The 23,930-nt window shown below is 33.6% G+C and overlaps 1 protein-coding gene across 5 annotated transcripts in view; it reads right to left on the bottom strand.

Moving 5' to 3' along the window:
• Positions 1-23,930, bottom strand: part of NAV3 (neuron navigator 3) — a 503,910-nt gene that overhangs the window by 298,764 nt on the left and 181,216 nt on the right. The window lies entirely within an intron of this gene.

Genomic DNA, 23,930 nt, shown 5'->3' with positions numbered 1-23,930 from the left:
GCCCGGGAGGAGGAAGGCATGCGGAAGCAGCCCAGACCAGCAGAGGCAGGGGGAATGATCGCTTGGAAACCAAGCAAGCAAGCGCAGGGTTCGGTCAGGAGAACTGGGCTGCAGAGGGAGGTTAGGTTCTAGGTCCAGGACGGCCGCGTAGAGCTGAACTGAACTGAGCCATGCACCTTGGCAAGCCGCAGCTGCACCCACCTGCATCCTGCGCGCAAGCCCAGCTGGCAATATATTCTTACTATTACAAATAGGTATCATCTTAATTCAAATGTTAATTAATTTTGTAATTTTGCATAAAGTTTACAGTTATATTCCGCTTTTCCAAAATTGTACAGTCATTATGTTGACCATTTTTCCAGCATACATTTTATCGCCTGTGGTATGATTGTAAACTCATAATCTTATTCTTTTAAGATTTTCCATGCCAGAAAATGATCAAAATAAATTATTTTACAAATGACACTTTGTATATATATTTGTCCTCTCCACAAAGTTCATGTCTTCATATATTATAAAATGAGCATTATCTGATATTAAATTTTGTGTATGTCCACTTTATAAGGATGACATACTAAACCATAATATTAAGCTATCTCACATCGGAAATATGACCTACTCCAAAAGTAAGTCCTAGCTTGATTTTTACATGTGCCCAATATAAGCCCTACCCCAAAAATAAGCCCTAATCAAGACCCTGCCTATTCTAGGGTACACAGGTAAAAATTAAGCTAGGGTGGGAAGGAATGCCCTACTACTTACCTTTGGACAGTTGCAGCCAGGCCTCACACATCCCAACACCTGCCTTGCCAGGCCATTTTTTCTGCAGCCAGCAAGGCTTTCCTGAAGGCCTCTGTAGCTGATAACAGAACTCTGAATCAATCCTTCAGGAAAGCCTTGCAGCCCTTGCTGGCCACAGAAGAAGTTCCCAAAGGCCTCTGACAACGAGAAGGAGACCGGGGGCGATGCACACAAGTGAGGTGAGTCAGTGGACGACATCTACCCCCCAAAATAAGACTGGTGCCCTTTTTGGTGGCAAAAAATATAAGACAGTGACTTATTTTCAGGGGAAATGTTGGGAGGAAAAAGGAAAGAAAAATAAAGATGAGCTTTTGTACTTTGGAACTCCTGCTTAGATGATAAGGAGAAAGATTTGCCAAAATCAGTAAATACAGGAAATAATACATGAAAAGCAATGTGAGATGGAATGAGTAGATCATGTATGCAAAGTACAAACAGTTGTCTTAGCAAACAAAGCTTAACAGAAAACATAGAATTGTAATATCTAATATGACATGAAAGTCACAGAGAGAAAGGAAGTTTTCTTTCACGGTGTATTTGCTAAAGTTACCTCTGTGCCAGTTAGAACCCCCAAGGTAACCAGGGTTTATTGATAGTCTTTGGCCATAAGACCATGAATACAGATACTCACACATACCCACAAGTATTTTATTCACATGGCATTTTAATGAAAAGAATGCAGTTTTATGTATTTTAAAATAAAGGTCTAATTGATCAATAATATATTTTAGATGAGAAATTATTATATACTGCTTCCAGTTTTTATTTTCATGCATCAAAACTTGCATTCATAATTGACATAAGGCAGCTAATAAAACCAACTAACAGTTGCTATGACAACAATGATGTGCTCTATCACTCCAGAAGAATAAAATAATTGAACATGTAATCTACTCTAACCAAATGGCATTTTCCCTTTCATATAAAGAACTAATCACGGGAAATTCCATCTTGTTCCTGTTGTAATTTTCTTTCATAAAACAAAGCTTAAAAATGATACCAAAAAAAGTTTTTTCAGTTGTCAATGTAAAAAGCAATAAACATAGAAATCTTGTATAGTGCAACAGCCTTGATTTAAATCTTTTAATCTAAGGCCCTCCTTAATAGCCCTATTTTTAATAATTTCCAGAAGGTCAACAATGAGGATACCTTGACAGAATATGTTCCTGTTCCATAATATGGAGACTGCAACAACAACAACAACAAAAACCTTTGCATGCAATTCCCACCCCAGCTTCTTCTAGCCTACCTCAGTGACCATTTAAGTATTTTGAGTATGGTTAGAAACATAGAAATATAGAAAGCTGATAGGAAAAGACCTAGTGATTCATCAAATCTGAGGGGTTTCTTTTTGTTGTTTTCTTTTTAATTTATTTCTTTTTTATTATTTTTTTACTTATTTTTAATTTACTTATTTTTTGTTGAATGATGGACATATATTTATCCCAAACATTTAAACTCAGTTACTAATGAAAGTCTCAGATCTTCAGTTCACATCCCAAAGTGATATGCCACCCAGTCAAAGTCAGGGCTCCTGAACATAGTAGGGCCATGAAGTCATGGCGCCAGGCTTTCATAAAAACCTTCAGTGGATGTTGCTTAAGGGCAGCTCTACAATGGGACTAGGGATGGGTACTGTTAAAAAATTTGCACCCTTTGGGGCATTTTTTGCTGTTGTCATTAAGGTGCTCCTGGCAGCCTGGAAGAGATTTGGGTGTTATCTTGTGTGGTATGTATGTTTCTTATGTTGTGCTTTTAGCTCTGTTTGTTTGAGCTAATAATAAAGCTTAAAATTCCTTTATTTACTGGGAGAGCTCATCATCTCTGGATCAAAAAAAAAAATCAATTGCCTAGGCACCAGATCATTACCTTAATACTTGGCAAAACAATATCCTTCTGCATTTTTTTTCAAAAAGAAGGCTGTATACAGAATGCTTTCCGCCCAAATAATTTTCTCCAGCTCTAATATAGTACACAACCTAGTTTTATAATTACTAATCTCAACAGTTTCCTAAATTTTCTTATTAGTAATTTAAGGGTAATAATAGAGTTCTCAAGCCAAAAATATCTATATGCTGGGATATGCAAAAATAGTTGCCAGTGCTATGTGTAACAATATGCAGCATTGGTTGAATTGGAATATATTTTTCTGAAATATCGGTACTGTTTCATTTCAGTCCGTATTGTTCCAAACTTCCTCTTCTTCTTCTTCTTCTTGTGCCATATCTGTCATTGGACATTGGCGATCATGTTGGCTATCCTATCTCTGGACCAGCCATTTATGATGCAGGGTAGTATCCAGAAGAAAATGCTGTAAAAGAGTTTGATATGCTCTGAGAGTGATCAGTCTTTAAACATGAATGATACATGTAACAAACCAGTCCGCTTCCAGTTTGGAAAATTTACTTCCAGAAACTGCTGAATGACATGATCTAAAGAGTTTTGGTATGGTATGCACAATAGCATTTGAAGTTATCCCCAGGCTACAAGTAGTCCTCAAGTTACAACAGTTCCAATAGTGACCGTTCAAAGTAACCATAGCACTACAAAAAGTGACTTATGACCATTTTTCATAGTTACCACCTTTGTAGCATCCCCATGATCATGTGATCAAAATTCAGATGCTTGGCACTGGTTTGTATTTATGACCATTGTTGTGTCCCAAGGTTATATGATCACTTTTTGCAAACTTTTGCTAAGCAAAGTCAAAGGGGAAACCAGATTCACTTAACAACTGGATTGCAGTGATTCACTTAACAGCTGTGATAAGAAAGATTGTAAGAAGGGGCAAAATTCATCTAACAAATGTTTCATTTAACAACAGAATTTTTGGGCTTGATTGTAGTCATAAGTTGAGGACGTCCTATAATTGAGCGGTATACAGGTAAAATATTAAAACATAAAAACTGTACCTAGAATTGAGATAAGAGGCAAAGGCAGTTAAAATTTATCTTTAAATGTTAATTAACAGGCTGGGATCATATGATTGCTCTTCACAGCTGCTTAATGATTCTGGGAAAAGATGTAGCTATTTTAAAGAATTCCAGATAGTTGCTATGTTTCTGCCTAATGTGCTCTGAAGCACCATTTTGGAACTGAATCTGAAGGCTGCACAATCCTAACTGAACCAAAAGAAAAGGTTCATGTTAATGTATTCTTCATAATGTATTCTTAATTTATTCTATATGGGAAAACTAAATTTTGATGTTAAAATAAATATTTCTGTATTAAAAAAAGATGAAGCTCCAAAATATGATTGCCCTACTCCACATCCCGCTGAACCTGAAAAAAGGATCTCCTATGGAAGGTCCAAGTTATTGCAGATATTTATAAGAAGAATCATGTATATCCAGACTAAAACCTGACTAATACGGAACCCCATTTTGCATAAGCAGACATTAAAATGTTCTCCACAGCAGTGAACCATTCAAATTACTGAAATTCAAACTTGTAATTAAATGAGATCCCCTGAATATGCAGATACCTTTTGTGTGCTGGAAACGTTAGCAGTGAGTTTGGCAGGATGATAAGGAGTTGCTTCGCTTGAATTCTCATTATGATACTTATTTGAAAGGCAGATCTTCTTGACAGAGATCTTAATTACCAAGAGTTTCCTGAGTGGTTAGCTTGACTTCTGATGAAAGTTCAAAGTAAGAAAGCTTTTGCCAGAGCCTGGTTAATTTTAGTCCTGGTTGGTTTGATCTTGAATATGTTACTGGTAACATTTGCTGTAATATCCACTTTCTTTTTTTAATGATCTCTTTATTTAGTGGGAAAAGTCCTACAGCTTCATGGTTTTCTGCATAGTTTTGCTCTATGTAAACATTTTTGGTTTTGGTTCTGGACAACATAATGGTATTCCATAGTTTATTCCATTAGGATGGTTTTCTAAAATGAAAGACTACATGGATATGTATCCATCCTAATAGAAGAATAAAAAACAAAATCATGTCAAAAAAACAATTTATTCTTGTTTATGAAACAATGAGTCTAAAATCATCATTTTTAATGGTAGTTGATGTCCTAAAGTTTTTCTGGATAAATTATTTTCAGTTTTTAAAATTACTTTTACCTTAGACCACTGAACATGAGAAATAAATATTTGTCCATATTCATTTATTTTCTTCTTTATTTTAATATCCATAGTATGATTTATTAAATACTGAAAAGGCAAAAAAATAGATGGGTTATTGATAGAGTTCTATAAATAAAATTTATTTCCAACTGTCTATATTTAGTTTTATGTAGCATTACTTTTAAGTATCGAGATATTTGGCAGTGTTATCAAGTTCTAATTATAAACTGTTAACTGATTGTTAGGAAAGCAATCAGTTAATTAATGTAATTATGTTACCATGAAAAGATAAAAGTTTCAAGCTGGCTGGTTTCTCTGAAGGAAATATTTGAGATAAGATGGTTCATAAAGCATAAAGCCTTTCTAAAGCAGTATAAGTAGTCCTCATTTAGTGGGACAACTGTCATTAAGTAAAATAGTCATTAAGTGGAACCATCATTGTGCTTATGATCTTATTTCAGCTTTCTTTACAGAAAAATTTCTTTACCAGCAAAGATTGTAAATTTAAGGATTGATTGTAAAGTTACTTTTTCACTGTCGCTTTAACTGTTAACAGTTACTAAGCAAGAACTACCTATGCTAATACGGTAGTTAAGATTAAAACAGTTCTTCCGATGTTTTACATTTTCCTCATTTTTTTTATAAACTAAATGCAAAACACAAATAAAAAGAAAAAAATGATAAATGAAGAAAATTAATAGAATTTCAAAAAGTAACAAAACATGAAATGTACGTATATAGTCCTATATATGCATACATACGCACACACAGACATATGTAAAATTATATAATAAACATTTCAATGAACTGAAGCAAACATTCATTATCCACAGCTAGTTATATTGATAAGTTATACAATTATAAATTGCTGGTAACATTAATTCTACAGAGCACCATATAGTTGGAGAAGCATATTTGCCTTTCAAATGCTAAACAAGTCTTTTAGATGTAACCAAAGTATAGAAATTCCATGTTCTTTCTCCAGATGTCAATTCCCATGAGATAGCAATAAACTTGAAATGAATATGAACTTTTGAAAATATTGAATCTCAAAGCTGAATTAATAAAGGATTAATTGTTGGGTATTTCAGAAATGACATTATTGCATTTGCATAAAAAATCTGAGTAAATGGTTATGTCATTGGAGATGCAGTGAAATTAATGTTTTGATGTGTTATATATGAAGTGTGTCTCAGTGTATTATTAAAAGGAAAATAAAGTGACAATATGAATTTAAATTTCCATTAAAACCCAGAAAAATGGAATGCCATATGAACTATAAGAATTTTATTCAGGCTTACATGCTGTAATTGATTTGTTGCATTAGCACTTTTAGCATTAGATTTTCAGGTCTGTTCTGTGAGGTACTGGAAATTTGCTAGAATAAGTATAGAAAAGCATTTTTAGAAAATATCTTAGTTAAATTCATTCATTCACTGAATCTAGACAAGAGACTCAAGAGTAATTTATTATATATCCCAATGAAATGCATTGGGAAATGCATATAATTAGGTCACTTGATTCTTTGGATCTAATAAGTGAGATTCACAAGAGATAAATTATTCCTTCTCCTTCATCTAGGAGGTGAATCAGATATTATTGCTGTAGTTCAATGGTCCTCAATCTTTCCATTTTGGTGGCACAGCACAGGAAGGGGTTTGTGAGTGGTAGGGGCACGTGCACTGCATTTGTGTGAACCGTGTGTGTGTACCTTCCACTCACACAAATGGAGCTTTGTGAGCATGTATAGGGTTCCTGTGCTCACACACAAAAGTCTACTGGCAGGCACTGACACGTGTGTGTGAAGCTCCACTTACGTGAGTGCAAGCACTCTATGCTCACACAAATGGAGCTTTGCATGCGAGCACAAGTGGTCTCTGCTCCTGTAAGTGGAGCTTTGCACATGCACTTCCCCATTTTCCCATGGCTCGGTTTTTGGCTTGGGTATTGGGGACCCATGGTATACTTCAATATGGATGGAGTTTTGAATAGGAAAAAAATAGATTTGAAATAAAATAGGAATTTTGGTAATGTCTGGGAACATTACATATTGGGTAACAAAACTGAAGATCCTTTCCTTATAGATTCTGCTAAATGTGACACCATAATATTACAAGAAATCTACAAGGTGATCTAGAATTGAATGAGTTTATAATGTATTAACTCAAGTATAAAGGAGGTAAATTCAACATTTTCATTTTGGAGCCCTAAGCATTTAATATAACTTATTTCTAATGACAAAACTGATGTGGCTGAAATCTTGAAAATTATATAATTATTTAATAAATACATATTTTCCTATAAAACCATACAAGAGAGACTTGGCATAAAAGTAAATCATACATTGTAAAATATAATTATTTGATTTCTCAAGGTGGCTCATGTTTTTTCAAGTGACTTAAACGCTTGAATGAACTCTAAATGATGTACTATCTCTTCATGAGAAGGAAGGATTCACTGGGCCTAATGCTGGGAACAATTGTGGGCAAAAGAAGAAGGGGACAGCAGAGAATGAGGTGGCTGGATGGAGTCACTGAAGCAGTCCGCGTGAGCTTAAATGGACTTCGGGGATGGTAGAGGACAGGAAGGCCTGGAGGAACATTGTCCAGGGGTGGTGATGGGTCAGAAACAACTTCACGACTAACAACAACAACAACAACAACAACAACAGCAACAACAATCTCTTCAGTTTCCAATAAAAGTGTAGATGATGATTGATAGTTTGGACCAAGTAACCTTCAATGGGGAATACTGTAGATAGAATCCTAGAAGGAGAAGTGTGTGTGTGTGTGTGTGTGTGTGTGTATGTGTGTACATATGTATAACATATAAATGTTATATATCACGGTGTTCTTTTTAGAGATGCTAAGCAGGATTGTCCATTTTAGTTACTATATCCTCTTGAATAAACAATTAATAATGGATGAAATGAGTACACATGGGGAAAATCAGAAACTTCCTCCAAAGCCTGCTTGATTAAATTAGAGAGTGATCTTTGTATCTGCTCTAGAGTATATCTGAGGTGCTTAATTTGGATATCTCTATTCCTTGAGTAATTCTTAGTTTTAAACAGTACATTCTGAAATTGCATATTAATATTCTTCCCATATTCTTCTGCATATTCTTCGCATACGAAAAATACTACGTGTTATTCTAAATAACGAGGTATAATATTACATTTTACTCCTGTTTTTGCTGAAAGAATCCTGAACATATAATTAAATTAATTAAATTATATTATTAAGTATATCTACAGCATATCTGGTTTTCTTTCCTGATTCATCTTAATTAATGGAGTAATTAAAAAACATAAGAAAACTTCTGACCACATTTAATTCAGACAAATCTAAAAAAAAATATCATTTTTGGCACACTATACCTAGTCAGCCTCAGAACCTGGCATTTACATTTAATACAGCTTTGAAAATACTTTGCCAGTGTTAGTCTTAGATGAATGGTAGAATTTATTGATCAGATTGGTTAAGATAAATTATTTAATGCACAATTGAATTGGAAGATGTCAGTACTAACAATTATTTCACTTACCCTGTAGACTGAAGAAATTCTATCACAGTCTGCATTTAAAAACAGTATCTGATCTTCTTGATTTTTGTTTACTTATTTAATTGAAAATTTCAGGCTAACGTGTGTGGAGGGAGATTGGATTTGTTCAGCAAGATAATATTTTAGTGGAAAAATAAATTGGCTTTAGTACAGTAAAGTTGATAGTGGACCAGTGCCCTCTATGACTTCTAGACAACTTCTATTGGAGCAATTTATACTTCTATTGGCGATTCTGTATATAGTTTCAAAGGACCTACACTGGCTATTGAAAAGTTAGAAATTCCATAAACAGAAATCATTGCTGTTGATCAAGATATTATGCGATAATTTTTCAATGCAGATTAGATTGACAGTATGCATTGATTTTCTGATAAGAATTCAAACTCACAAAGTTCAAACACCTGTATTTTACTTCTTTTTTGTTTCATGCCTACATGTAGTTAAGCTAAAATACCTACCGTAATTAGAAAAGAATCCCATTCTTATAAATTAGATGCTAAAACTATAGCTAAGCTTTTATATATAAATATTGTGGCTTTTAAAAAAATAAGTTCAGTAGATCTAAGAAGGCATTGAGCCTTTTTTAGATAATTGAAAGTTTAAGAGTAAATTACCAAATTCAAAGTTATATCATTAAGAAACTCCAAGCCAACAGTAAAAGTTGCACAGTAATAAATGGCTATGTATGTATGGCAGAGATTCTTTAAATTCTCTCTTTTATTCATTAAACATGAAACTCAGTCAACTGAACATTTAAAAATGTATCACAAATGTCTATTATTATTATTACTAATTATATACTTTATTCATTAAACATGAAACTCAGTCAACTGAACATTTTAAAATGTATCACAAATGTTTATTATTATTATTATTATTATTATTATTATTATTATTATTATTATTATTATTATTATTATTATTATTATTATTATTATTATATACTTTATTCATTAAACATGAAACTCAGTCAACTGAACATTCAAAAATACATCACAAATACCATTGACTGTTGCTAATGGTTGATATGAGTTGCTGCCAGCGGACTAGGTATCAACCAAGTACCTTCATCATCATCATCATCATCATCATCATCATCATCATCATCATCATCGTTGTTGTTGTTATTATTTTATTAAGTAGTGCAAGATTGGAAGAGGTGGCCTATAGACTTGACCCATAGAATTACCAAGAATTGAACAGGACTGAATGGATAACATCACCATCATAGTTTATTAAATGTTTGACTCATGAATTAGTTCCTGATTTTTTACATGATGTTGTATCATTGGTCGATTGGATTATGAGACAAATTGATTTCCACATCAGGGACATCTTTTTATGTAATACAATATTTTTTTCAAATAATGGGACATTGGCACACCAGAAGAAAATCCAGAAAAGAAGGAACTGAAACAGTTGAAATAAATAATTTACCTTACAGAATAAAATTTAACAGAAGATAAAATAACAGTCTTCAAATATTTAAAAACTACCATACAGAAGATTAGTCGTTCCAGAAAGCAGGGCTTTAGGTTTCATTTAAAATAAATAATAATTAATATTTAAATATTAAGATAAATCACTGATCTTCAGCAGAGGGCTCTGGGAGAATCTGGGCATGTTTCTTTTTTTTATTAATTTTATTGGTTTTAAAAAACAAACATAAACAAACAAAACATAAAAACATCAAGCTATCTTCCATAGGTGTACATACAGTGTGCTGGTTGGTTTACAAATTGTTTTGTGCTTCCATTTCATAGTCTTCAATTACAATTATATTACATATAATCTCATATTGTCAATCAAAAATTAAATACCTTAGTATCATTATTAATCAATCATTTGACTATACTTTTATTCATTCATGTTTTACAAGATAACCATAATTTACTTAGTTTATTTTATAACAGTTCATATTATCATCCCAAATCTATCCTAAAATCATTTTGTAGATATAATAAGAAAGAAGTACATCTTTATATATTTATTATTTTCTAAAAGTCTACATATTTCATTACTGTACTTTATTGTCTAACCATTGATAGAAAAGATCCCAAATTTTATAAAATTGTTTATCCTCTTGTTCTCTAATTTCAAATGTCAATCTACTCATTTCAGCACATTCCAATATTTTCTTAATGATTTCCTCCTGTGATGGTATTTTCTCATTTTTCCAGTTTTTAGCAAATACAATCCTAGCCGCTGTTAATACATTTACAATCAGGTATTTCAAGTCTTTACTATATATTTCAGGTAAGATTCCCAATAAAAATATTTCTGGTTTCAAGTCTATATGTTTTTTGTCATTTTTTCCAACCACATGTGGATTTTAGTCCAGTATTTTTTAGCATCCGCACAAGTCCACCACATATGGTAATATGAGCCAGGTGTCTGATAACATTTCCAACATTTTTCGGATTTATTCTTGAACATTCTTGCTATTCTTGTTGGGGGGAAATGCCACCTGTAAAACATCTTATACAAAGTTTCTTTATATGCTGTTGACATTGTCATTTTAAATTTTGAGACCACAATTTTTGCCATTTGTCTAAATCAATCCCATATCCAAAATTCTTCCCCCAAGCAATCATAGTTTCTTTAACTTGTTCTTCTTCTAGTTTAATTTCTAATAAATATCCATACAATTTTTTAATCACCTTTTCATCAGTACCTGTCAAAATCTTATCTAAGTCAGTCAATTTATTATAGAAACCTTCTGTTTTAGAATCTTTATCATACCTTGAATGTATTTGCGCATATGAAAACCAATTCATCTTTATACCTTGTTCCTCTAGTTTTTGCATAGATTTAAGTTCACCTTTTCATTCAATATTTCACCATATCTAACTGTTTGTTCCTTTTTATATATTATAGGATACGAAAATGCTTCCATAGTCAATAACCAGACTGGAATTTTCAAGTAACATTGTCTTTTAATCTTCTCCCAGTTTAACCACAGAGACTCCCGTATATAATGTCTTCTAAAATACCCCTGTGTTTTAGTTCCTTTGTACCATAAAAAAGCATGCCACCCCAACAACAAATCATGTCCTTCTAGTGTCAACAATCTAGTATTTCTTAGTGTTATCCATTCCTTAACCCACATCAGATTTGTAGCTTGATAGTACAACTCCCAATTAGGCAAACCAAATCCTCCTCTAATTCTAGCATCTTGCAAAAGTTTTAACTTAGTTCTCACTTTCTTACCTTGCCATATATATTTCAACACAATTTTTCTTTAAATCTTCAAAGTAGTCTTTTCCAAGACTAATTGGAATTGTTTGAAACAAATATAAAATTCTGGGTAATATATTCATCTTGATTGTTGAAATTCTCCCTATTAGTGACAGTTGCAAGTTTTCCCATTTCGCCAAATCTAGCGCTATCTGCTGTTTAAGTTTAATATAATTATTCTCTTTTAATGTACTACATCTTGCTGTCAAATATATCCCAAGTACTTAATCTTATTCGTGACCTGAATTTTCAGTAGATCTGCCAGTTCTTCCTTTTGTCTTAATAGCATATTCTTTGTCAAAATCTTTGTCTTATCTTTATTTATTTTCAAATCAGCCACCTTTCCATATGTCTCTATCTTTTCTATCAATTTTGATGCTGTTTCTAAAGGGTCTTCTAAGATGAAAACCAGATCATCCGCAAATGCTTGCAGCTTAAATTCTTCTTTTTTTATTTTCATTCCTTTTATATTCTTTTCTTCTCTAATATTTCTCTTTAGCATTTCCAAAGTTAACACAAACAACAGAGGTGATAGTGGGCACCCTTGTCTTGTTCCTTATCTTATATTAATAGAGTCTGTCAGTTCTCCCTCTATCATTACATTTGCCATTTGCTTATAGTATATAGCTTCTATCGCTTGAATAAATTTTCTAGCAAAACCCATCTGTTCCAACAGTAATAACATGAATCGCCAATTCACATTATCAAATGCCTTCTGTGCATCTAGAAATATCAGAGCCATTTGTTTTTCAGGATGTGCCTCATAATATTCCAAAGTATCCAAGATTACTCTCATATTGTCTTTAATTTGTCTCTTTGGCAGAAATCCATTTTGATCAGGATGGATAAGATTATTTAAATATTTTTTAAGTCTTTCTGCCAATATTGAAGCAAAGATTTTATAATCTGCATTTAGTAGAGAAATAGGTCTATAGTTTTTAATTTGTAATAGGTCGGCCTCCTCTTTCGGAATAAGTGTAATATAGGCTGACCGTGATTTAGGTATCTTCTTCTTTAACATAACTTCATTCATAACTTCTAGCAATGGAAGATTCAACGATTCTTGTAATGTTTTATAAAATTCTGCCAGAAGTCCATCTGGGCCTGGTGCCTTTCCATTATTTTGCTTCTTAAGTGCTTCAGTTAACTCCATCATCGTTATATTGCTTTCTAACATTTTTTCAGTCTCTTTAGGTATCTGAGGTAAATTAGCATTCTGTAAGTACTGCTTAACTCTTTCCTCATCAATATGCTCTTGCATATATAATTTCCCATAGAAGTCTCGAATGATTTCCTTCTTCTCTTTGCTACCATGGCAAACTTGGCCTTGGTCATCTATTAATTGCAATATTTTCCTTGATTCTTTCTCCTTTCTCAATTTGTAGGCTAACCATCTACCTGGTTTGTTTGCGTCTTCAAAGTAGTTCTGTTTAGCACCTCTAATTTTCTGTGCTAATTCTTCTTTTTCTATTTGACCCATTTTGTGTTTAATTATATCCATTTTTAGCTTGATGTCCTTTTTCTGTGGCATTTTCTGTAGCTCTTTTTCAAGTCTTTTATGCTCATCCTCTAGGGCCTTAGCGGCTAGCCTTTTCATAGTATTCCTTTTCCTTGTATAGTCTATTATCAAGCCTCTGACATATTCCTTCATTGTATCCCATACATTCTGAATTGATGTATCTTCTTTTTTGTTTTCTCTAAAGAAAAAAGCCAATTCTTTCTCCATCCACTGTGTGAGGTCTTTTTCCTTTAAAATAGTATTATTTAACATCCATCTAGATCTTCTTTTTTGTCCTTTCCATTTAATAGTCATTGGATTGTGATCTGCCCAAGTACTTGTTTCAATATTTATTTCTTGAATGTTAGATATTAATTCTGTTGAAATATCATATCTATTCTGGACCATGATAAGTGTCTATTTGAATAGAATGTGTATTGTTTAGTTTTAGCATTTCTTTCTCTCCATGTATCTTTTAAGTTTATTTCATCTACCATTTTAAAAAAAGATTTAGGGAGAGTCTTTCTGTTTTGCTTTACTGTTTTCTGTGCTGTATAGTCCAATTTATTGTCTACAATTCCATTAAAATCTCCCATCATAACTATATTAGCATAGTCCAGTTCGATTATTTTCATATGTAATTTTTTGTAGAATTCTTCTTGTTTGTCATTCAGAGCATAAATTGCAGTCAGGAGTGTTTTCATATTATTGTCCATTATTTCCACCATTAGTATTCTTCCATCATCATCGGTATAGATCAATTTTGCTGGGGTGGTCTCTTTAATATATAAAACCACTCCTCTTTTCTTACATTGTGTCAAGGAAGTAAATATTTTCCCTAATTTTGGCTGTACCAACAATTGTTCATGTTGTTTTTTAATATGTACTTTTTGTAGACAAATTATATCAAATTTTAATTTCTCTAATTTATGAAAGGTTTTCCTTCTTTTAACAGCTGAGTTAAGTCCATTTATATTAATTGTAATCAATTTTTTCTCTGCCATGGTTATATTTTATAGTTAAGTTTAGCAGCTCTCGTAGATCTTAGTTCACGTTGTTCTTTGGCTTCCACCCTTCCACCTACTGCACCTTCTTCTTTTTCAGTCACCATTTGGCAGTCCTCTTGGAATTCAATTAGTGAGATCTCTTTTTCTGCCTCTTCCTCTTTCCTTCCAAAAAATTCTGTATAAAATAATTCCACTTTCTCAACTGAGTCAATTCTATGTCTCTGTTCTTGCATGTGAACATTAAACCTTCTGGAATCAGCCATCTATAATCCACCTCTTTTTTAAGTAGCATTTTAGTCAGGAATCGGTATTCTCTTCTCATCTCTCTCACTCTTCTGGGTATTTGTTTCAAGACTACAATCTTCTTGTCTTTGTATTTCAATGTTTTCTCTTTTGCCACTTGCAATATTTGCATTTTAATGGCTTTCTTTGTGAATCTAATGTGAACTTCTCTTGGTAAGCTATTTCTCATCTCATATCTTGTGAAAACTCGATAAACCTCATCTATTCCATCCATCATCTTCTCTTGAGTTATTTCCAAAGCTTCAGCCAGTATTTCTATCATTATCTCAGCTAAGTTTTGTCCTTTTTCTTCCTCTACATTTTGGAATCTAAGATAGAATTCTGATCTATCCATCTCCCATCTCAACATACCACTTTTATCTTGTTCAACCACCATTAATCTATTATCAATATCTCCAATCTTCTTGTCTCTTTGTTTATCTTCTTCTTCAATTTTTTGGAATCTCTTATCATACTTCAACATCATTTGTTGGATGTTCTCCACTTTTTCATTGGTTTTCCCTGTTCTTTGTTCAATGTTCTCTGTTCTTTGTTCAATGTTCTCTGTTCTTTGTTCGATGTTCTCTATTCTCTTTTCAATATTCTCTGATCTTGCTTGAATATTTTGAATTCCTTGCATAATCATCTGCAGAGTCACTTTTTCTTGTTTTTTTCTTGCTTTAACATTGTATTGAACGTCCTCCAGATGGTGGAGAAGAAGACGTAGAAGTTGAAGAACCAGGAGCTGTAAATTTCCTACTCATTTCAAGCAATTCAAAATCTTCAGGTTCTTCTAAACCTTAATCCAATTGTGAAGTAACCAATTATAGTTCAAAATAAAAATAGTAGAAAAAAGAAGCCCAATAATAATAATAAAAGAAAAAAGAAAAAAAAGGAGGACAACATTTCTTCAGGTTCTTGTATACCTTAATCCAATCAATAGTTAAATAAAGAAAAAGACTTAAGAAAAAAGAAAAAGAAAAAGAAAGGAAAAGGAAAAAATTCTTCAGGTTCTTCAACACCTTAATTCAATTGAAAAGTCTCAAATAGAAAAAAAAAAGTGCATAAAAATAAACCAGAGAGGTAGATGAAAAAACAAAAATACCAGGAAGGGGGGAAAAAAAGGCTTTTAAGGCTTTCCCTTTAAAATAAAAAGCAAACGTAGAGATTGGACTTCCAAAAAAAGAAAAGCAAAGACAAGCTCCAACAAAGCCAAAAACCCAAATAGTTATTACAAAAAAAAAAAAAAAAGATAAAAAAATACAATAAAGCTAGTGGGGTGGGATAGCACAACTTAGGAAAAGTTAAAAAGGGCACACTGCACTTTGTTTGATTATCCAAGGCTCTTATTATAACTCTCTTCTCCAAAAACTTATCACCTTTTTTCCCCCTACGTTTCAACACCAGACTCCAGCTGTTGATAGAAACCCAGAAGAGCACTGCAATAATCCTCTCCCATGTTCTTCCCTCTATCTTATCAAATAGCAATGTCCTTGGAAAAGAGTCTCAGTTCTTTCTTTCTCAGCTTTGTCTGGTCACAGGGAAATAGAATATTTTCAAGCCTCTAGTGGCAGTGTTACAAAGTTTCTTTGCTCTCACTTTCCCCCTCCTTTTCCAAGCAGGATATAATAAGAATTAATAAAAAAAGAAAAAGATATTTTTTAAAAAATGAAATAACTAAAGGGAGCCTCTAGCCTAAAATATTACAAAATCAAAAAGGAGAAGAAAAAAATAGATATAAACGAAAAAACCAGTCCAGTTTCAAAATACAAGATCATACATAGAAAATCCAGCATTGAGGGGGAAAAAACATTACTTTGACATTCCTGTTTAAAATCGCCGCTTAATCACTTCTGTCAAAACTTTTACAGATTCTTTCTTTTCCTTAGGGTGTCCTTTCAGATCTTAGAATAAAAAAAAGTTCTCACCAAACCGGCACACTTTCTCTTTCCGTTCTCTTTCGTTTCGGAGCTGTCCCAACTTCAGCAGCTTTAATGGCTGCCTCTTTGCTGCTGGCAAGAAGAGCTTCTCCTGGATCTACCAGGGACTTTGCGGTATCCCTGGGATCGACAGGATGCACTCTTCACTTTCACCGTCTCTTCAGGACGGTTTAGATCTGATAGGACCGTCCAGGAGCAAAGATATTGGCAGCGATCTCAGACCTCCAAGATCGCATGCCGTATCGTCGCGACGCCAGCTCCCCCCTCAGGGCATGTTTCTGTTGGATATATTGAAACAGAAGTTATTGTTGTTAACCACGGCAGCTGGACAATAATATGAAGCTGTGAAGGCTTCTCAAAAAAAGGAATCTGTGAGGGGCCCTGTGACTGTGCTCCCAGGAAGATAAGAGTAAGATTACAGGATTCCTCCATTATGAAAGGCAGAAGATGCTTGATTTCTCTCCCATCCGTAATTTGGAAGTCTTGTACTCAGAATTCATTTTCCTTTTCTGAATGAGCGTTGCAGTTCCAAGCTACCCTTTCTCCTGCCCCATAATTGTTCCAATAGTTTTGATCACCTCCCTGCCTAATAAACTAAAAAATAATAATAATGATCCCCATCTGCTCAAGGCAAGACAAAGAACAATAAATAAAAACATTACACTTCTGGTTCCCATTCAAATATCAGCCAGAGTTCCATGTCTGAGTTGAAAGAAAAACCACTCTCTCATTGTCAGCATTGACTCATCACCAAGATGTGGAAGTGAATTGGAGATCAGAAATGTTGCTTTAGGTTAATGTGCTTCATATCTTTCTCAAGTTAGTTCCTCCACTTACCCTGCTTGTTAAATTTTATAAACTTTTTAGATAATACCGTTGTGTACTGCCATTCTTCATTTGTACAAAAAGGTTTGATGAGATGTTTTAAAAGGTATCCTTTTTGCCCTTGTAGTTTTATCTATAATTTGGGGATATTAAGAATGCCATAGGAACATTAGCCTATACAGATCAGGTTTGCATTCAATCAGTTGTAATTACAGATAGACTTTGATTTATGACCACAATTGAGCCCAAAATTTCCATTTGTAAGCAAGACTGTTTTGTCCCATTTCCATATTAAGAATGGCATATTAAGGATTTTTATATGGCTTTAAAATGGTATGGGTTTTTGCTATCTTTTTTGTTTGTTTGTTTCACATTATTCAGTCTTTCTATCACAAACACACAACATTTTGCTTCAGGATCTCTACACAACTTTTATGCAATGTTATAGAACTATTGCTATATTCGCTGAGAGGAACTTGATGTAAAATTATTTGTAATCCGATTATGGAAGAAAATTCCCTTTCTGTTCCTCTCTACATATATTTATGAAAAATAAAACTTAGGCAGTTATGCACAGTCAGCATCAGAATAGGGTATGACCGCTGACAAATAGCTTGCCATTCCACACTCTTAGTATTATATTTGTTTTATTACACTATCCCCATGGATTTTTTTTAAATAAGTAACAAAGTTGAGTAGGGAACAAAGTTTCAAAACTACCAATTTATATGAGTAGATAAGATTTATGAGTTTCTAATCCCAATAGGTCTTCTCCAGTTAAAATTTACGACTTTATCTCACATATTTGAAAGCACAGTACTACACTTAGTTGCACACTAAATAACAATTACTAGTTGCACTAAAACAAGGGTGGCCCATCCAGATGGCAAATTAGGCAATTGCCTATGGAGCTAAGTTAAGTTGGATGCCAAATTCTGAGGTGGGGGGAATCAAATACAAATGCATTTGGGGAAAAAATTCTATGCTTCATTGAGAGCACTAGCTGTGGTGAGAGCACTAGTTACTGGCAGCCTATCTATGGCCACCCATATTGGGATGAGAGTATCAGCACGATATAAACCACACTATGCTAGCTATGAGAACTTTCATGTGAGAAATATATCAATGTTATTCCTCCAGAATCATGTTGACACACAAATGAATGTTATTGCCTTGGTTCTCACACTGCATAACCTATGCTATTACAGTTCTACCCTCTTATAATTAAATACTGCAGGCTCTTATTTAATTTACCTTTTTTAAAACGTTGTCAGCGAAGACATAAGCACCTTCTCAAATTCTCATACCAGCTTCATTAGTTTGTGAATTTACAACAGGTAATAATAATCTTATATGCTCTACTTCTTTTTCTTTTCCAAAAAATTCTATTTATCCTTGTCTCATTTTTACATGTGCCTTCTCCTGAAGTACAAGAGCTCACTACCAACTATTTTAATAGCATCTCCCTGTTTTATTTGTCAGTCAATACCTTCCCAAATTTTCCTATCAATATAATAGAAAAACAGGAATTTTAACCAAGCTATTTCCATTCTGTGAGAGAAGGCAAAAAGGAAGAAGAGAGAACTAGAGAGAGAATTATTTATTTTTAATTTAACAGACAAATCAAACACAGCCCTAAATGACCCCTTGTAGTATGAAGTGATTCCATTGCCTGGTTCTGATCTTTTTAAATTCCCCAATCTAGGTTACAACCCTAGAATTTATTTATTTATTTATTTATTTCAGATGAACTAATGTTGGGCAGATGCTGCCATCTGCTGTGACATTTTTCATTTAGATGTTGCTCTATCCCATTTATTGAGGCCCAGTGTTCTGCTTTTTGTATACACAACAAATGCATGTATAGGATTCTATGTCTGAGAAACTCATGGCAAAATTTCCCATTACTCTTTTACAAAGTTAACCGACCAGTGAATAAGCTGACTGTATTTTCTCCAAAGCTGTTACTAGCGTGAAAAAATTAAATCTGAGCAAATTATATAGTTCTTGGTTGTTCATTTTTCTTCATGTCTTATTAGAGGCTTACAGCAGATCTTTTTTTCCTTTCAAAATAAAATAATGTGATTTACAAGTTTTTTAAGCTGTCCTAAACAACCACTTAATGACCAAGATTCCAGATGGGCATAAAATGTTGCAACTCCAGCAGATAATTGAAGGGGAAAAAGAACATTAGAAGAACATCTGCAGGATAGTGAAGAAAATGCACTGAAGCTGGTACACCATGAAAGCTTACTTTCCATATAAAGAATAGAGTCAAATCAAATTGTTACATGAAATGCATAAAAAAAACAAGCAGGCAAAGCAGACTGGGCAGTGGCTAAGAGCAAGAAAGTTGAATGAAAACAGAAGAACTAAGGCTGCATAAATACCAAACCTTAAGAACAAATGTGTATAAAACCAGAATTGAAAAAATGACAAGAGTCAGCAAACACCATTTTTGTAAAGAAGCTGAAAAAATGGTGGACCACTTAGTTAGCTGCTACAAGTAGATAGAACAGACTGACTACAAACTATGACAATAGCAACAATAACACATTGGAATATCTTGCCTGCAAACAGGAACTTTTGAAACCACAAAATAGACAAAGTAATAGAAAATGAAGAAGTGCTTTGGGACTTCAGAATTCAAACCAACAAGCATCTGCCACAACAACCCAGACTTAACAATTTTTGATAAAAAAAAAAGACAAAAAAGTCTGGATGGTTAAATGACTTGAAAGAGAAAGCAAAAATAGTACCAATAATAATAGGTGCCTTGGGTACAATACCAAAATGATTGGAGTACCATTAGAACACCGTTGGAACTGCCAAAATCACCACCGGTCAATTGCAGAATGCAAATTTACTTGGAATAGCTTACATCCTGTAATGATACCTGTAACACCATCAAATAAAAGCATTTGCATATGTCAGGTTCTTGGGAAGGACTTGACAGATGGATAAAAATGCCAAATCCAGTCTAAACCTCTGGCAGACTGTGTCACCAACGATAGTAGTAATAATTATGTGTCTGTGTGTCTCATACTTCTAGGTTTGAAGCAAGAACATCTGAGCTATTCCACATCTTCCACTAATAGCAAAAATAATGAAATATGTGGCCCTATCATGAAATATATCAAGTAACTAACAGCTTCTATTTTTCAAAACATACAGCTTTTTGTTTCAGATTTACTACTCTCTCTCTCTCTCTCTCTCTCTCTCTGTGTGTGTGTGTGTGTGTGTGTGTATGTTTCTGCATAAATAAAACGCTCTTAATTATTCCTAACTGTATCACCCAGGCGAATTCCCACTCCACAGAAGAAAAACCAGAAAATAAAACTGCCATCTATCAAAGTCACAGCTCCCTCATAAAATTAATTATCTATACACTTTTTTGGAAGAGAAATTACTGATGGCAATACTCTTTTAAGGAGAAAAGATGGGCATTTATTTGCAGAAGGAGAAGCTTTTATTGTGCTTTTTTGTTGCTTATACACTGACAGGAAACAATATTTACTTTCTAGAGCAATCTGCACAAAAAGCCATTAGTTTCAAAAACAGACTCATTAGAAAGAAATATATAGCCCTTAACTACATTTAATCCTTTCTAGAAGATGAACTTTTACCTCCAAATACTTTAAGACAATTTTTCTGCTAATTAAAGTTTGAATAGACAGTCTGAATACAAAGGGAATAGAGTTACACAAAGACAGGACATTCGAAATTAAGAACAATAAGGACAGATAAACTTGGAATGCCAGGAAGATCTGTTTATTTGAATAGGGAAAGGCCACCCTAGGAGGTAGAGAAATGATGGAAAATGAGAAGGACCATTTCCTTTTCCTTCCTTCCTTCCTTCCTTCCTTCCTTCCTTCCTTTTATTTTAGCAATCATCATGCTCAGGAAGAGCAAAAAGAGGTTAAACTAATAGTGATATAACATGATGGTCTGGTGTTCCAATATGTTTCCTCTTTCCCAGTGCTCTTGGGTTTAAGAAAGATATATGGCTGCTTTTTTTTATCTCTGCAAGTGTCTAGTTCATTCATGTTCTTGTCCTTTTGGTATAGATTTATTGAAATGTCCAGTAATTAGTGCTTCATTCTTGTTTTTTAAAATCACATATTGTGGATAACAATCTTTTTTATTCTGTACATTATAATTACCTTCACATACTATTTCCCCCTATTTTAAACTAATTCTATATCAATTTATCATATGTTTCAAAAAATAAACAATTTTGGCAGATATTTCTAAACTTCTAACAACACTCATTCATGCAAAATGCTTCCTCAACATGCCTACATTTTTTCCTAATTCTATTTGAACTGATTTTTATTTCATTTGCAAATATAAATGAGAGAGAAGTTTCTGTCCTCGGGCAAATTCAGTTGCTTCACAATTCTGCCTCAAGACACTTTATCAAAGTAGACACTCATACAGTGGTGGGATTCAATTTTTTTTACTATCAGTTCTGTGGGCGTGGCTTGGTGGGCATGGCAGGGGAAGGATACTGTGTAAAATCTCCAATCAGAGGTGGTATTTGCCGGTTCTCCGAACTCCTAAAATTTTTCACTACCGGTTCTCCAGAACTGGTCAGAACGTGCTGAATACCACCTCTGCACTCATACTCATTGCCAGATCTCACAAATTTCCCGCTATTGTTTCCAAACCTCCGCATCTAACCAAGCAGTGAATGCCACTTTCATAAGGGACTTACAGACTACAGTTCTGCTTGGCCTTGACACATTTGTCAACACATACAGAAAATTGTATAGTGTTGAAAATTTTCACAAAATATTACGTATTTAGGTAAGATGTGAGAGAGTATCCACAGCTATTTGTCATTCCTATACTGATACAAACAGAATAGAATAAATGGTTTTTTAAAATATATATAGAGTATAGAACCATGTAATAATAAATAAAATTATGTACTGCCTCATCTGAAGATTATCTTCAGTTTTTTTCAACTTGCCTTGTCTTAATACAGTTCTCATTCCATCTCATGTGGTTTTTCTTCCCTGCATTTGAATATCTTAAACAAAGCACTTCATCTGGATTTTTAAAAATCCACTCTTAACTCCTGCTCCCCAAAAAAGAAAGCAGCAATAAGCAACATGATTGCTAATTGAAAGTCCTATTCCTTCAGTGCTTCCTGTGGCTGAGAAGTGCCACTTGTAGGTTTATTTGACTACTTACTGTCTAAACTCTAGAGGAAAAGAAAAACACTGTGATATCTGGTAACAACAATGGAATCTTTTCTTAAAATATTGCAGCAAAACAGGTGATTTATTATATCACAGTCAATAGGAAGTCAGTGCAGTCTTTCACACAAGTTTCTACAATTAATGTGCAGAGCAGTCACGTTGGTTTTCAATGTTGAAAAAAAAATACTTTTGTTGTGAATATGTATCACTGAATCTACAAAGCTGAAGCAGGGGGAAATTGTTCGGGGGGAAAAAACCACAAGAATTGTGCTATGGCAATTCACCTTGTTTATACGTAGCTTTCATTTGTACAGGAATGACCTTTTGTAATATTTGTAATTGGATGCATCTCAGTTATTGCAGGCTAATTCTGCCAACTACCAGGAGTTTGATCCTGACCAGCTCAAGGCTGACTCAGCTTTCCACCTTTCCAAGGTCGGTAAAATGAGGACCCAGATTGTTGGGGGCAATATGTTGACTCTGTAAACTGCTTAGAAAGGACTGTAAAGCACTGTGAAGCAGTATATAACTCTAAGTGCTATTGCTATTGCTTTATTTCAATTTTCTCATTTAATTGAGTTATATTAGCAAAACAATAAACAATAATTCTTCCCAGGCAGTTAATATTTTTCATGATAAAGCTAACCAATATGTGTCCAGCTCTCTAATGCAAAATCCAACAAATCTATTATATAGTTATGATTTAGCTTCCTATAGCTTGGCCTACACAGTCCTAAACAGACATTTTGCGAAGCCAAACTAAATTGTGTGGTGCAGATGAAGACCTTTTAGTGTCCAATTTTCCCTCATCAGCAGTTCATTGTATCAAAAATTTCAGTACCAGAATTTCAATAAACCACAAACATTTTAACATGTGGGTGCCTTCATCTCATTAAAGTATTTGCACAGGCATAACAACATCACAGCCAACACCAGAGATTAGTTATTATAAGGCTTATCAACATAAAACCTTTTGGCAGAAAATGCAGGGTGACAAATTCACAGGAAAATGAGATCTTTTCAGGATTTACAGCCACAGAAAGATACCAACAGAAATGATCCTGACTTGTTCTAATCCTCTTGGCCCTTTTGTTAATATATACTACACTAGTCCAAATGACATAATGATGGAGAGCTAGAATATAAAAACTGCAAATGTATTTTCAATGTGACAATATACTGCATTTCTATAACATTCCATACTATTTTAGTTATTAGATTTAACATTATTATATTTAAAAAGTAAAGGAATTACAATAGGGGTATAGTGCTTAAGTAATTTATTAAATATGTTCTTAACAAACTTGCTTTTTCTTGTGCTATATTTAGTTCTAAATCAGAAAGAATGGTGATGATAATATACATTACAATAAGTACACTACTTGCTTTGTTTCACGTGAAGGTGTAATTAGAATCATAATTGGTACTTATCTCTACAAAAGAATAAAAATATAATGGAAAACATCCTGCAGCCAAGAAGGCTCCACAAACATT

This window comes from Notechis scutatus, chromosome 6 (genome assembly GCF_049901735.1).
Source record: "Notechis scutatus isolate UNSWTSFEM ecotype Mainland chromosome 6, rNotScu1.2, whole genome shotgun sequence".
Classification (NCBI taxonomy): domain Eukaryota; kingdom Metazoa; phylum Chordata; class Lepidosauria; order Squamata; family Elapidae; genus Notechis; species Notechis scutatus.
The sequence above is the reverse complement of the archived record's forward strand: the minus strand, read 5'-3'. Positions and strand labels throughout refer to the sequence as shown.